Source organism: Dermacentor variabilis, chromosome 4 (assembly GCF_050947875.1).
Source record: "Dermacentor variabilis isolate Ectoservices chromosome 4, ASM5094787v1, whole genome shotgun sequence".
Taxonomy (NCBI): Eukaryota; Metazoa; Arthropoda; class Arachnida; order Ixodida; family Ixodidae; genus Dermacentor; species Dermacentor variabilis.
The window spans coordinates 140,012,720-140,027,413 of record NC_134571.1 but is presented as its reverse complement, the minus strand read 5'-3'; the positions used below and the strand labels follow the sequence as shown (position 1 = coordinate 140,027,413).

At 46.8% G+C, this 14,694-nt stretch overlaps 12 non-coding genes and 1 pseudogene across 12 annotated transcripts; all 13 read left to right on the top strand.

Moving 5' to 3' along the window:
• Positions 1–38: 38 nt before the first annotated feature.
• On the top strand, positions 39–157 carry LOC142580907 (5S ribosomal RNA). Its single transcript, XR_012828045.1, has one exon. It is a non-coding gene; the product is annotated as a 5S ribosomal RNA (ribosomal RNA).
• Positions 158–721: 564 nt separating this feature from the next.
• LOC142580906 (5S ribosomal RNA) lies at positions 722–840 on the top strand. The gene has a single exon (XR_012828044.1). It is a non-coding gene; the product is annotated as a 5S ribosomal RNA (ribosomal RNA).
• Positions 841–1,403: 563 nt separating this feature from the next.
• LOC142580905 (5S ribosomal RNA) lies at positions 1,404–1,522 on the top strand. Its single transcript, XR_012828043.1, has one exon. It is a non-coding gene; the product is annotated as a 5S ribosomal RNA (ribosomal RNA).
• A 563-nt stretch (positions 1,523–2,085) lies between these two features.
• On the top strand, positions 2,086–2,204 carry LOC142580904 (5S ribosomal RNA). The gene has a single exon (XR_012828042.1). It is a non-coding gene; the product is annotated as a 5S ribosomal RNA (ribosomal RNA).
• Positions 2,205–2,766: 562 nt separating this feature from the next.
• LOC142580903 (5S ribosomal RNA) lies at positions 2,767–2,885 on the top strand. The gene has a single exon (XR_012828041.1). It is a non-coding gene; the product is annotated as a 5S ribosomal RNA (ribosomal RNA).
• Positions 2,886–3,449: 564 nt separating this feature from the next.
• On the top strand, positions 3,450–3,568 carry LOC142580902 (5S ribosomal RNA). Its single transcript, XR_012828040.1, has one exon. It is a non-coding gene; the product is annotated as a 5S ribosomal RNA (ribosomal RNA).
• Positions 3,569–4,132: 564 nt separating this feature from the next.
• LOC142580447 (5S ribosomal RNA) lies at positions 4,133–4,251 on the top strand (annotated as a pseudogene).
• Positions 4,252–4,813: 562 nt separating this feature from the next.
• LOC142580901 (5S ribosomal RNA) lies at positions 4,814–4,932 on the top strand. Its single transcript, XR_012828039.1, has one exon. It is a non-coding gene; the product is annotated as a 5S ribosomal RNA (ribosomal RNA).
• A 565-nt stretch (positions 4,933–5,497) lies between these two features.
• Positions 5,498–5,616, top strand: LOC142580900 (5S ribosomal RNA). The gene has a single exon (XR_012828038.1). It is a non-coding gene; the product is annotated as a 5S ribosomal RNA (ribosomal RNA).
• A 6,525-nt stretch (positions 5,617–12,141) lies between these two features.
• On the top strand, positions 12,142–12,260 carry LOC142580899 (5S ribosomal RNA). The gene has a single exon (XR_012828037.1). It is a non-coding gene; the product is annotated as a 5S ribosomal RNA (ribosomal RNA).
• Positions 12,261–12,821: 561 nt separating this feature from the next.
• LOC142580898 (5S ribosomal RNA) lies at positions 12,822–12,940 on the top strand. Its single transcript, XR_012828036.1, has one exon. It is a non-coding gene; the product is annotated as a 5S ribosomal RNA (ribosomal RNA).
• Positions 12,941–13,503: 563 nt separating this feature from the next.
• Positions 13,504–13,622, top strand: LOC142580895 (5S ribosomal RNA). The gene has a single exon (XR_012828034.1). It is a non-coding gene; the product is annotated as a 5S ribosomal RNA (ribosomal RNA).
• Positions 13,623–14,184: 562 nt separating this feature from the next.
• On the top strand, positions 14,185–14,303 carry LOC142580894 (5S ribosomal RNA). The gene has a single exon (XR_012828033.1). It is a non-coding gene; the product is annotated as a 5S ribosomal RNA (ribosomal RNA).
• The last annotated feature ends 391 nt before the right edge of the window (positions 14,304–14,694 follow it).

The window sequence follows — 14,694 nt, the reverse complement described above, 5'->3', positions numbered from 1 at the left end:
CTTTTAGATACAGGCAGCATCGGAAACCTTCGTTTCTCGCCATCGGCCATACCATGCTGAATACGCCGGTTCTCGTCCGATCCCCGAAGCTAAGCAGCATTGGGCTCGGTCAGTACTTGGGAGGGAGACCACCTGGGAACACCGAGTGCTGATGGCACCTTTCTTTTTAATTTTCTTTTTTTGCCTGCACTTCTTTTTTGTTGTTATTATTATTATTATTATTATTTTAGTTGGCATGTTTTGAATGTAGGCGTAAAGCTGTGGTGAGTGGACGCGCTGGCGAAATATAAACACTCATCATCCGCAGCCTCTCGTGCGTCAACATCGATCTGAACTTCGCGGGCACAAATTCAAAACGACATGAAGGACGTGGCATGATATTACGCGGAGTAATATGGCGACAAGAAGTGTCACTAATCGCGAAAATTGTTCGCATAAACTGCTAACTGCATCGCTATTACACGCATGCAGGTTGATAACATCACATAGACGGCAGCACATTCCAAGCCACATGTGCAAGCCGCAGAAAAGCACACACAACGTGTTACGTCCACTCTCCTCTGCACAACTCGCACACGCAATTTTCTCTTTTCTAGCGCAGATCAACAAATTGAAACCACGTAATGAGACGTTTCCGTAACCCGTAAAGACTATTCATTGTAGCTGTAGGGAGCCGATGCTCCCTTTTAGATACAGGCAGCATCGGAAACCTTCGTTTCTCGCCATCGGCCATACCATGCTGAATACGCCGGTTCTCGTCCGATCCCCGAAGCTAAGCAGCATTGGGCTCGGTCAGTACTTGGGAGGGAGACCACCTGGGAACACCGAGTGCTGATGGCACCTTTCTTTTTAATTTTTTTTTTTGCCTGCACTTCTTTTTTGTTGTTATTATTATTATTATTATTATTTTAGTTGGCATGTTTTGAATGTAGGCGTAAAGCTGTGGTGAGTGGACGCGCTGGCGAAATATAAACACTCATCATCCGCAGCCTCTCGTGCGTCAACATCGATCTGAACTTCGCGGGCACAAATTCAAAACGACATGAAGGACGTGGCATGATATTACGCGGAGTAATATGGCGACAAGAAGTGTCACTAATCGCGAAAATTGTTCGCATAAACTGCTAACTGCATCGCTATTACACGCATGCAGGTTGATAACATCACATAGACGGCAGCACATTCCAAGCCACATGTGCAAGCCGCAGAAAAGCACACACAACGTGTTACGTCCACTCTCCTCTGCACAACTCGCACACGCAATTTTCTCTTTTCTAGCGCAGATCAACAAATTGAAACCACGTAATGAGACGTTTCCGTAACCCGTAAAGACTATTCATTGTAGCTGTAGAGAGCCGATGCTCCCTTTTAGATACAGGCAGCATCGGAAACCTTCGTTTCTCGCCATCGGCCATACCATGCTGAATACGCCGGTTCTCGTCCGATCCCCGAAGCTAAGCAGCATTGGGCTCGGTCAGTACTTGGGAGGGAGACCACCTGGGAACACCGAGTGCTGATGGCACCTTTCTTTTTAATTTTTTTTTTTGCCTGCACTTCTTTTTTGTTGTTGTTATTATTATTATTATTATTTTAGTTGGCATGTTTTGAATGTAGGCGTAAAGCTGTGGTGAGTGGACGCGCTGGCGAAATATAAACACTCATCATCCGCAGCCTCTCGTGCGTCAACATCGATCTGAACTTCGCGGGCACAAATTCAAAACGACATGAAGGACGTGGCATGATATTACGCGGAGTAATATGGCGACAAGAAGTGTCACTAATCGCGAAAATTGTTCGCATAAACTGCTAACTGCATCGCTATTACACGCATGCAGGTTGATAACATCACATAGACGGCAGCACATTCCAAGCCACATGTGCAAGCCGCAGAAAAGCACACACAACGTGTTACGTCCACTCTCCTCTGCACAACTCGCACACGCAATTTTCTCTTTTCTAGCGCAGATCAACAAATTGAAACCACGTAATGAGACGTTTCCGTAACCCGTAAAGACTATTCATTGTAGCTGTAGAGAGCCGATGCTCCCTTTTAGATACAGGCAGCATCGGAAACCTTCGTTTCTCGCCATCGGCCATACCATGCTGAATACGCCGGTTCTCGTCCGATCCCCGAAGCTAAGCAGCATTGGGCTCGGTCAGTACTTGGGAGGGAGACCACCTGGGAACACCGAGTGCTGATGGCACCTTTCTTTTTAATTTTTTTTTTGCCTGCACTTCTTTTTTGTTGTTATTATTATTATTATTATTATTTTAGTTGGCATGTTTTGAATGTAGGCGTAAAGCTGTGGTGAGTGGACGCGCTGGCGAAATATAAACACTCATCATCCGCAGCCTCTCGTGCGTCAACATCGATCTGAACTTCGCGGGCACAAATTCAAAACGACATGAAGGACGTGGCATGATATTACGCGGAGTAATATGGCGACAAGAAGTGTCACTAATCGCGAAAATTGTTCGCATAAACTGCTAACTGCATCGCTATTACACGCATGCAGGTTGATAACATCACATAGACGGCAGCACATTCCAAGCCACATGTGCAAGCCGCAGAAAAGCACACACAACGTGTTACGTCCACTCTCCTCTGCACAACTCGCACACGCAATTTTCTCTTTTCTAGCGCAGATCAACAAATTGAAACCACGTATTGAGACGTTTCCGTAACCCGTAAAGACTATTCATTGTAGCTGTAGAGAGCCGATGCTCCCTTTTAGATACAGGCAGCATCGGAAACCTTCGTTTCTCGCCATCGGCCATACCATGCTGAATACGCCGGTTCTCGTCCGATCCCCGAAGCTAAGCAGCATTGGGCTCGGTCAGTACTTGGGAGGGAGACCACCTGGGAACACCGAGTGCTGATGGCACCTTTCTTTTTCATTTTTTTTTTTTGCCTGCACTTCTTTTTTGTTGTTATTATTATTATTATTATTATTTTAGTTGGCATGTTTTGAATGTAGGCGTAAAGCTGTGGTGAGTGGACGCGCTGGCGAAATATAAACACTCATCATCCGCAGCCTCTCGTGCGTCAACATCGATCTGAACTTCGCGGGCACAAATTCAAAACGACATGAAGGACGTGGCATGATATTACGCGGAGTAATTTGGCGACAAGAAGTGTCACTAATCGCGAAAATTGTTCGCATAAACTGCTAACTGCATCGCTATTACACGCATGCAGGTTGATAACATCACATAGACGGCAGCACATTCCAAGCCACATGTGCAAGCCGCAGAAAAGCACACACAACGTGTTACGTCCACTCTCCTCTGCACAACTCGCACACGCAATTTTCTCTTTTCTAGCGCAGATCAACAAATTGAAACCGCGTAATGAGACGTTTCCGTAACCCGTAAAGACTATTCATTGTAGCTGTAGAGAGCCGATGCTCCCTTTTAGATACAGGCAGCATCGGAAACCTTCGTTTCTCGCCATCGGCCATACCATGCTGAATACGCCGGTTCTCGTCCGATCCCCGAAGCTAAGCAGCATTGGGCTCGGTCAGTACTTGGGAGGGAGACCACCTGGGAACACCGAGTGCTGATGGCACCTTTCTTTTTAATTTTTTTTTTGCCTGCACTTCTTTTTTGTTGTTATTATTATTATTATTATTATTATTTTAGTTGGCATGTTTTGAATGTAGGCGTAAAGCTGTGGTGAGTGGACGCGCTGGCGAAATATAAACACTCATCATCCGCAGCCTCTCGTGCGTCAACATCGATCTGAACTTCGCGGGCACAAATTCAAAACGACATGAAGGACGTGGCATGATATTACGCGGAGTAATATGGCGACAAGAAGTGTCACTAATCGCGAAAATTGTTCGCATAAACTGCTAACTGCATCGCTATTACACGCATGCAGGTTGATAACATCACATAGACGGCAGCACATTCCAAGCCACATGTGCAAGCCGCAGAAAAGCACACACAACGTGTTACGTCCACTCTCCTCTGCACAACTCGCACACGCAATTTTCTCTTTTCTAGCGCAGATCAACAAATTGAAACCACGTAATGAGACGTTTCCGTAACCCGTAAAGACTATTCATTGTAGCTGTAGAGAGCCGATGCTCCCTTTTAGATACAGGCAGCATCGGAAACCTTCGTTTCTCGCATCGGCCATACCATGCTGAATACGCCGGTTCTCGTCCGATCCCCGAAGCTAAGCAGCATTGGGCTCGGTCAGTACTTGGGAGGGAGACCACCTGGGAACACCGAGTGCTGATGGCACCTTTCTTTTTAATTTTTTTTTTGCCTGCACTTCTTTTTTGTTGTTATTATTATTATTATTATTATTTTAGTTGGCATGTTTTGAATGTAGGCGTAAAGCTGTGGTGAGTGGACGCGCTGGCGAAATATAAACACTCATCATCCGCAGCCTCTCGTGCGTCAACATCGATCTGAACTTCGCGGGCACAAATTCAAAACGACATGAAGGACGTGGCATGATATTACGCGGAGTAATATGGCGACAAGAAGTGTCACTAATCGCGAAAATTGTTCGCATAAACTGCTAACTGCATCGCTATTACACGCATGCAGGTTGATAACATCACATAGACGGCAGCACATTCCAAGCCACATGTGCAAGCCGCAGAAAAGCACACACAACGTGTTACGTCCACTCTCCTCTGCACAACTCGCACACGCAATTTTCTCTTTTCTAGCGCAGATCAACAAATTGAAACCACGTAATGAGACGTTTCCGTAACCCGTAAAGACTATTCATTGTAGCTGTAGAGAGCCGATGCTGCCTTTTAGATACAGGCAGCATCGGAAACCTTCGTTTCTCGCCATCGGCCATACCATGCTGAATACGCCGGTTCTCGTCCGATCCCCGAAGCTAAGCAGCATTGGGCTCGGTCAGTACTTGGGAGGGAGACCACCTGGGAACACCGAGTGCTGATGGCACCTTTCTTTTTAATTTTTTTTTTGCCTGCACTTCTTTTTTGTTGTTATTATTATTATTATTATTATTATTTTAGTTGGCATGTTTTGAATGTAGGCGTAAAGCTGTGGTGAGTGGACGCGCTGGCGAAATATAAACACTCATCATCCGCAGCCTCTCGTGCGTCAACATCGATCTGAACTTCGCGGGCACAAATTCAAAACGACATGAAGGACGTGGCATGATATTACGCGGAGTAATATGGCGACAAGAAGTGTCACTAATCGCGAAAATTGTTCGCATAAACTGCTAACTGCATCGCTATTACACGCATGCAGGTTGATAACATCACATAGACGGCAGCACATTCCAAGCCACATGTGCAAGCCGCAGAAAAGCACACACAACGTGTTACGTCCACTCTCCTCTGCACAACTCGCACACGCAATTTTCTCTTTTCTAGCGCAGATCAACAAATTGAAACCACGTAATGAGACGTTTCCGTAACCCGTAAAGACTATTCATTGTAGCTGTAGAGAGCCGATGCTCCCTTTTAGATACAGGCAGCATCGGAAACCTTCGTTTCTCGCCATCGGCCATACCATGCTGAATACGCCGGTTCTCGTCCGATCCCCGAAGCTAAGCAGCATTGGGCTCGGTCAGTACTTGGGAGGGAGACCACCTGGGAACACCGAGTGCTGATGGCACCTTTCTTTTTAATTTTTTTTTTGCCCGCTCTTCTTTTTTGTTGTTATTATTATTATTATTATTATTATTTTAGTTGGCATGTTTTGAATGTAGGCGTAAAGCTGTGGTGAGTGGACGCGCTGGCGAAATATAAACACTCATCATCCGCAGCCTCTCGTGCGTCAACATCGATCTGAACTTCGCGGGCACAAATTCAAAACGACATGAAGGACGTGGCATGATATTACGCGGAGTAATATGGCGACAAGAAGTGTCACTAATCGCGAAAATTGTTCGCATAAACTGCTAACTGCATCGCTATTACACGCATGCAGGTTGATAACATCACATAGACGGCAGCACATTCCAAGCCACATGTGCAAGCCGCAGAAAAGCACACACAACGTGTTACGTCCACTCTCCTCTGCACAACTCGCACACGCAATTTTCTCTTTTCTAGCGCAGATGATGATGATGATGATGATATGTGGTGTTTAATGGCGCAAGGGCCAGGTGTGGCCAAAGAGCGCCATGACAAGTGGTGATGTTGACGATGTATTATGGACATGTGACTTGGCTGTAAAGTGGCCTAAAAATAGTTGCTGTAAAGTGCATAAAATATACGTGATATAAAATTATGGCGATGACTAATGACGAATACTGTGAAGATTAAAATCCATCGTAAAAGAATGATGCATTGTTTAAAATATGCGAGACGTTAAATAGCTTACAGCACTACACCCTCGCCAGAGCCCTTGAACCACAAGGGCCTAGAGGCATGTGCTTATTCAAAATGATTATCGCAGCGGCATCCTCTGAAGAGAGGAGGCGCTACGAACATGTGGGGCTAATAACATTCAACACAACATCTTTCAAAAAAACCTAAGACGGCGTTGGTGTCAAAGATTGGTTCTGGACCAAGTAACATAACAGGATGAAGGGGGATGTGGTGCATGTATGCTAAGAGAAAATGTTTTTTTCTTTCGGGTTCGGCTTCCCGACACTCCAGTAGGACGTGGAGGACGGTCAGCCTCTCCCCGCATCTACCACAGGTTGGAGGCTCGTTTCCCGTGAGTAAGAAGTTATGTGTGCCAAAAGTGTGTCCTATTCTTAGACGGCAGAATAGGACATCTGTCCGGCGGGATTTTGTTACAGGAGGCCAGAAACCTAATTGTGGCTTTATTACATGCAGTTTATTATTTATTTCTTCGTCCCACATGCGTTGCCAGTGGTTTCGTAGTTTCCTTCTTAAGAAAGCCTTCAGGTCTGTGACAGGGACCAAAGCAGCAGAGTTAACTGCATGCGATGAGATTGATGTGACCATCTGGTCGGCCAGAACGTTTCCCTCGATGCCCCTATGTCCAGGCACCCAGCATATGATCACATGTTGGTTAGATATATATGCTTTGCACAGTGCGGAGTAGAGTTCAATAAATACTGGATTTTTGTGATTACAGAAAGACATCAAGGCCTTCACAACACTGAGGGAGTCCGTATATATAACTGATTTCGGGAGTTGTGATTTGTTTATATGCTTTACGGCCGAGAGCAGTGCGTAGGCCTCAGCCGTAAAGATACTAGTTTCCGGGTGCAGTACGTCGGATTCCGCGAAGGATGGACCGACGGCTGCATAGGATACCCCGTCGTGTGACTTCGATGCATCTGTGTAGAACTCCGTGCGGGAGTATTTGTGCTGGAGTTCCCGGAAATGCATCTTGATTTCAATCTCTGGAGCATGCTTTGTGACTTTCACGAAAGATATATCACATTGTATGAGCTGCCACTCCCAAGGAGGTAGCAGCTTGGCTAGATGCATTAGGCGAAGCTCGAGGAGTGGAACGTGCATTTCTTCACTAAGCTCCCTCACTCGAAGCGAGAAAGGCTTTCTTACAGAGGGGCGATTATGGAAAAGTGTAGTGCAGGTCATATCGTTAACAGTGTTAAAACATGGATGTTGATGATTGGATTGTATTTTAAGGAAATATGTCAGGCTGATATAAGTTCTCTGTAGATGCAGGGACCATTCATTTGATTCCGCGTATAAGCTTTGAATCGGGCTCGTTCTGAAAGCGCCAGTGGCTAACCGGATACCTAGATGGTGAACAGGATCTAGTATCTTTAGCGCACTCGGAGCGGCAGAGTGATAAATAACGGCGCCATAGTCTAGTCGCGATCGAATCAGGCTTTTATAGAGATTCATTAAGCACTTCCTGTCACTACCCCATGTAGTCTGGGATAGAAGTTTGATTATGTTCATTGTTTTTAGACATTTTTCTTTAAGATCTTTAATATGGGGGACGAAAGTGAGTCTGTAGTCAAGTATGACACCTAGAAATTTGTGTTCTTTGTTAACAGGTATCTGTTGTCCATGCAGTTCTATGCAAGGATCTGGGATAAGTCCTCTCTTTCTTGTAAAAAGAACACAAGAGCTTTTGTTAGGATTGATCCTAAATCCATTCCTGTCTGCCCACATTGACACTTTGTTCAGGCCATGCTGTACCTGTCTCTCGCAGACTGCGAGGTTACAAGATTTGAAAGCTATTTGAATGTCGTCCACGTAAACAGAGTGAAAGATGGCGGGTGGTAGTGAAGCACGAAGCGTGTTCATCTTCACGATAAAGAGCGTGCAGCTAAGCACGCCTCCCTGGGGTACACCAGTTTCTTGTATGAAAGGACGTGACAGTACATTGCCGACTTTTACCCGGAATGTACGATTGGACAAGTAGTTTTTTATTATGTTTAGCATATTGCCATGAATGCCCATTTCTGACAAGTCTCTTAAGATGCCGTAGCGCCACGTTGTGTCATAGGCCTTCTCCATGTCGAGGAATATGGATAAGAAAAACTGCTTGTGTACAAATGCGTCCCGGATATTTGCTTCTACACGTACAAGATGGTCAGTTGTTGAGCGCCCTTCTCGGAAGCCGCACTGATAAGGATCAAGCATTTTGCTCTGTTCAAGGAAAAAGATGAGTCGCCGATTTATCATTTTTTCAAACACCTTACAAATGCAACTTGTGAGGGCTATTGGGCGGTAACTTGCCACTGAGGAAGGGTCTTTTCCTTGTTTCAAAACAGGGACCACAATGGCTTCCTTCCACGCGATTGGAAGGTACCCTGCATCCCAGATGGTGTTGAAAAGTGTGAGTAGTGTAACTTGCGTATCCGTGTGTAAATTTCTGAGCATTTCATACGTGATTCGATCCGATCCTGGTGCGGAGCTCTTGCATGCGCTCAAGGCAGCTCTCAATTCAGCAATACTAAAAGGACGGTTGTAAGGCTCATTCTCTCGACCTTTTCTTGTAAATGGCTTACGTTCTTCTGTTTGTTTGTATTTCAGAAAGGATTGTGTATAATTTGTTGCACTTGACACGCTCTCAAAATATTCCCCAAGTGAGTCTGCCTGATCTTGTAGGGTATCGCCTTCTGTGTTTACCAAAGGCAGTGCATGTGCTTGTCGCCCTCTTATCCTATTGACCCTGTTCCAGGCTTTCGCCTCATCTCTGAACGAGTTAATACTCGATAGAAATTTCTGCCAACTTTCTCGTCTGGCCTGTCGGCGGGTTCGCCTGCCTTCGGATTTTGCTTTTTTAAAGTTAACTAGATTCTCTGCAGTGGGAGAAGCGCGTAGCAACCCCCACGCCCTGTTCTGTTTTTTACGAGCGATCCTACAATCGTCGTTCCACCATGGGACACGCCGTTTGCAGGCCAAGCCTTTTACTTCTGATATGCATTTAAATGCGACATCTATTATGAATGCTGTAAAAAACTCGACTGCAGCGTCAATTCCTAACGAAGACAGGTCAGCCCATGAGATACTAGTTAGAGATCGAAATTTCTCCCAATCAGCTGTCTCAATCTTCCACCTAGGAGCGTATGGTGGATATTCGTTTTCTTTGTATGATCTTAGCAGTATAGGGAAGTGGTCGCTACCGTAAGGGTTGTCGGTAACTTCCCATTCAAGTTCAGGCAGTACAGACGGAGACACTATACTAAGATCTATTGACGAAAAGGATCGGTTTGCAAGAGAGTAATATGTGGGTTCTTTCTTATTGAGAAGGCACGCTCCAGAAGAAAAAAGGAACTGTTCAACAAGGCGACCTCGCGCATCTGTACGAGAGTCGCCCCACAGGGAGCTGTGCGCATTGAAATCGCCAAGAACAGCATAAGGTTCTGGCAATTGATCGATCAAGGAGTGAAATTCATGTTTGTTCAGTTGGTAATGTGGGGGTATATAAAGGGAGCAAATGGTGATGAGTTTGTTTAGTAGGACAACTCGAACCGCCACTGCTTCAAGGGGCGTTTGTAGCTGTAAAGGTTGACACGCAATACTTCTATGAGTAAGAATCGCAACACCACCCGATGATGCGACGGCATCATCGCGATCTTTTCGAAACGTAACATACGTACGGAGAAAGTTTGTGTGTTTAGATTTTAAGTGTGTCTCCTGTAAACACAGCACTTTTGGATTATGTTGGTGGATGAGTTCTTGCAAATCATCAAGGTTTGTAAGGAGACCTCTAATGTTCCATTGAATGATTTGTGTATCCATATTTAAAATAAATTGGTGCTGTGTTTACGGAAACGGACGGGATGCCTTATATTACAGAGCCCTTTCGAGGCCCTGTAATAGGTGTTTTGTTCTTTCTGGAGCGCTCGAGCGATTCTCGACGCTCCTTAGGCGTTTGGTGCGCCTTGGGGACAGGTGTAGTGTCCATTGCCTCGTGTGAGACGCCGGACAAGCGCTCTTGCGAGCGAGAGGTTTTCCTAGAGAGTCCTGCCCCGGAAGGCAAGACCCCTGCGCCCACCTGCCCGGAGGTCGATGGGGCTCCCTGAGGGATTTGGCTGCGCTGGCCGTTGCCAGCGCTGGAAGGGGCCTCGGAGGTTGGGGCAGCCTCGGCTGCACCCACCTTCGGGGTGGATGGTCCCTTCTCCTCGGTTGACGGAGCAGCGCTAGCTGCAACCGCCGCGGGGGCAGATGGCGTAACTGCCGACTCACTGCCTGTGGGTCGGACAGCCGCCGGAGGCCGTTGTGACGCAGCCCCCTTACGCGCCACATCGGCAAAGCTGCTCTTAGACAGGTATGACACCCGCCTACGTGCCTCCTTGAAAGATATATTTTCTTTGACTTTTATTGTCACAATCTCTTTTTCTCTTTTCCAGGACGGGCAGGCGCGCGAGTATGCGGCGTGCTCGCCATCACAGTTGACACAATGTGGAGTCTTCTGGCATGTTTCGGAGGAATGTTCAGTGTCACTACACTTGGCACATGTCAGCCGGCCTCGACAGTTCTGTGAACTGTGGCCGAACCTTTGGCACTTAAAGCATCTGAGAGGATTGGGCACGTATGGCCTAACACGAAGTTTGATATAACCGGCCTCGATGGACTCGGGGAGGACACTTGAACCGAAAGTGAGTATCAGGTGTTTCGTATTGATCTCTTTACCGTCTCGCCTGATCTTAATTCGCCTAACATTTATGACATTCTGTTCACTGAAGCCCTCCAAGAGTTCAGCTTCAGTGAGCTCTAGCATGTCATCATCCGAGACAACGCCGCGGGTGGTGTTCATGGTACGGTGCGGGGTTACTGTTACTTGGGTCTCCCCAAATGACACAAGTTTCGGCAGCTTCTCATACTGCTTCTGATTTTGGAGCTCCAAAAGGAGATCACCACTTGACATTCTCGACACCTTATATCCTGTACCGAAAACTTCGGTCAAGGACTTGGAAACAAGGAACGGTGAAATGGATCGCACTAGTTTGTCTGTCTTTTCTGAGTGAATCACGTGGAATCGAGGAAAGTTGTGGACTTGTCGTCCGAAAAATTGAAACAGATCTTCGGTGCGCCCTCGTTTCTGAGGGCGATCAGGGAGTTTGGGGAAAGGAGTTTCCATGAAAAAATGTATACATTCGGCAACAGCGCCGACCGCCCACCACGGAGCCCAACGAGGGGACGCGGCAGAACTTGCATGCAAGTCTGCACGACGCCAGTCGTACGCCGCCACTATAACCAAATATGGTGTACCCAAGGTTGGATAACCACACAGGGTTAACCCTTGCCGCCAAGGAGAAAGGAAGTAAATAGAAGAGAGAAGGAGACAGGAAAGGTGGAAAGTAAGGGAAAGACGAAGGTTGTAGAAAGAGAGAGACAGGAAAAGGCGACTGCCGATTTCCTCCAGGTGGGTCAGCCTGGAGGTACCGTCTACGTGAAGCCGAGGCCGAAGGGGTGTGTTGCCGCCGCCGAGGGGCCGTAGAGGTCCAAACACCCGGCATTGGCTCAACCCCCAGGATCCCCTTTTCCCCGGACACGGCTAAGCCGCGCACGGCTACACGCGGGAGGGTCCAACCCTCGTGTGCTCGGGTCCGTGGTGTCGCAACACACCAAACGCCTGCTGACGCAGACGCCCCTGCGGGGGCTAGCGCAGATCAACAAATTGAAACCACGTAATGAGACGTTTCCGTAACCCGTAAAGACTATTCATTGTAGCTGTAGAGAGCCGATGCTCCCTTTTAGATACAGGCAGCATCGGAAACCTTCGTTTCTCGCCATCGGCCATACCATGCTGAATACGCCGGTTCTCGTCCGATCCCCGAAGCTAAGCAGCATTGGGCTCGGTCAGTACTTGGGAGGGAGACCACCTGGGAACACCGAGTGCTGATGGCACCTTTCTTTTTAATTTTTTTTTGCCTGCACTTCTTTTTTGTTGTTATTATTATTATTATTATTATTTTAGTTGGCATGTTTTGAATGTAGGCGTAAAGCTGTGGTGAGTGGACGCGCTGGCGAAATATAAACACTCATCATCCGCAGCCTCTCGTGCGTCAACATCGATCTGAACTTCGCGGGCACAAATTCAAAACGACATGAAGGACGTGGCATGATATTACGCGGAGTAATATGGCGACAAGAAGTGTCACTAATCGCGAAAATTGTTCGCATAAACTGCTAACTGCATCGCTATTACACGCATGCAGGTTGATAACATCACATAGACGGCAGCACATTCCAAGCCACATGTGCAAGCCGCAGAAAAGCACACACAACGTGTTACGTCCACTCTCCTCTGCACAACTCGCACACGCAATTTTCTCTTTTCTAGCGCAGATCAACAAATTGAAACCACGTAATGAGACGTTTCCGTAACCCGTAAAGACTATTCATTGTAGCTGTAGAGAGCCGATGCTCCCTTTTAGATACAGGCAGCATCGGAAACCTTCGTTTCTCGCCATCGGCCATACCATGCTGAATACGCCGGTTCTCGTCCGATCCCCGAAGCTAAGCAGCATTGGGCTCGGTCAGTACTTGGGAGGGAGACCACCTGGGAACACCGAGTGCTGATGGCACCTTTCTTTTTAATTTTTTTTTTTGCCTGCACTTCTTTTTTGTTGTTATTATTATTATTATTATTATTTTAGTTGGCATGTTTTGAATGTAGGCGTAAAGCTGTGGTGAGTGGACGCGCTGGCGAAATATAAACACTCATCATCCGCAGCCTCTCGTGCGTCAACATCGATCTGAACTTCGCGGGCACAAATTCAAAACGACATGAAGGACGTGGCATGATATTACGCGGAGTAATATGGCGACAAGAAGTGTCACTAATCGCGAAAATTGTTCGCATAAACTGCTAACTGCATCGCTATTACACGCATGCAGGTTGATAACATCACATAGACGGCAGCACATTCCAAGCCACATGTGCAAGCCGCAGAAAAGCACACACAACGTGTTACGTCCACTCTCCTCTGCACAACTCGCACACGCAATTTTCTCTTTTCTAGCGCAGATCAACAAATTGAAACCACGTAATGAGACGTTTCCGTAACCCGTAAAGACTATTCATTGTAGCTGTAGAGAGCCGATGCTCCCTTTTAGATACAGGCAGCATCGGAAACCTTCGTTTCTCGCCATCGGCCATACCATGCTGAATACGCCGGTTCTCGTCCGATCCCCGAAGCTAAGCAGCATTGGGCTCGGTCAGTACTTGGGAGGGAGACCACCTGGGAACACCGAGTGCTGATGGCACCTTTCTTTTTAATTTTTTTTTTGCCTGCACTTCTTTTTTGTTGTTATTATTATTATTATTATTATTTTAGTTGGCATGTTTTGAATGTAGGCGTAAAGCTGTGGTGAGTGGACGCGCTGGCGAAATATAAACACTCATCATCCGCAGCCTCTCGTGCGTCAACATCGATCTGAACTTCGCGGGCACAAATTCAAAACGACATGAAGGACGTGGCATGATATTACGCGGAGTAATATGGCGACAAGAAGTGTCACTAATCGCGAAAATTGTTCGCATAAACTGCTAACTGCATCGCTATTACACGCATGCAGGTTGATAACATCACATAGACGGCAGCACATTCCAAGCCACATGTGCAAGCCGCAGAAAAGCACACACAACGTGTTACGTCCACTCTCCTCTGCACAACTCGCACACGCAATTTTCTCTTTTCTAGCGCAGATCAACAAATTGAAACCACGTAATGAGACGTTTCCGTAACCCGTAAAGACTATTCATTGTAGCTGTAGAGAGCCGATGCTCCCTTTTAGATACAGGCAGCATCGGAAACCTTCGTTTCTCGCCATCGGCCATACCATGCTGAATACGCCGGTTCTCGTCCGATCCCCGAAGCTAAGCAGCATTGGGCTCGGTCAGTACTTGGGAGGGAGACCACCTGGGAACACCGAGTGCTGATGGCACCTTTCTTTTTAATTTTTTTTTTTGCCTGCACTTCTTTTTTGTTGTTATTATTATTATTATTATTATTTTAGTTGGCATGTTTTGAATGTAGGCGTAAAGCTGTGGTGAGTGGACGCGCTGGCGAAATATAAACACTCATCATCCGCAGCCTCTCGTGCGTCAACATCGATCTGAACTTCGCGGGCACAAATTCAAAACGACATGAAGGACGTGGCATGATATTACGCGGAGTAATATGGCGACAAGAAGTGTCACTAATCGCGAAAATTGTTCGCATAAACTGCTAACTGCATCGCTATTACACGCATGCAGGTTGATAACATCACATAGACGGCAGCACATTCCAAGCCACATGTGCAAGCCGCAGAAAAGCACACACAACGTGTTACG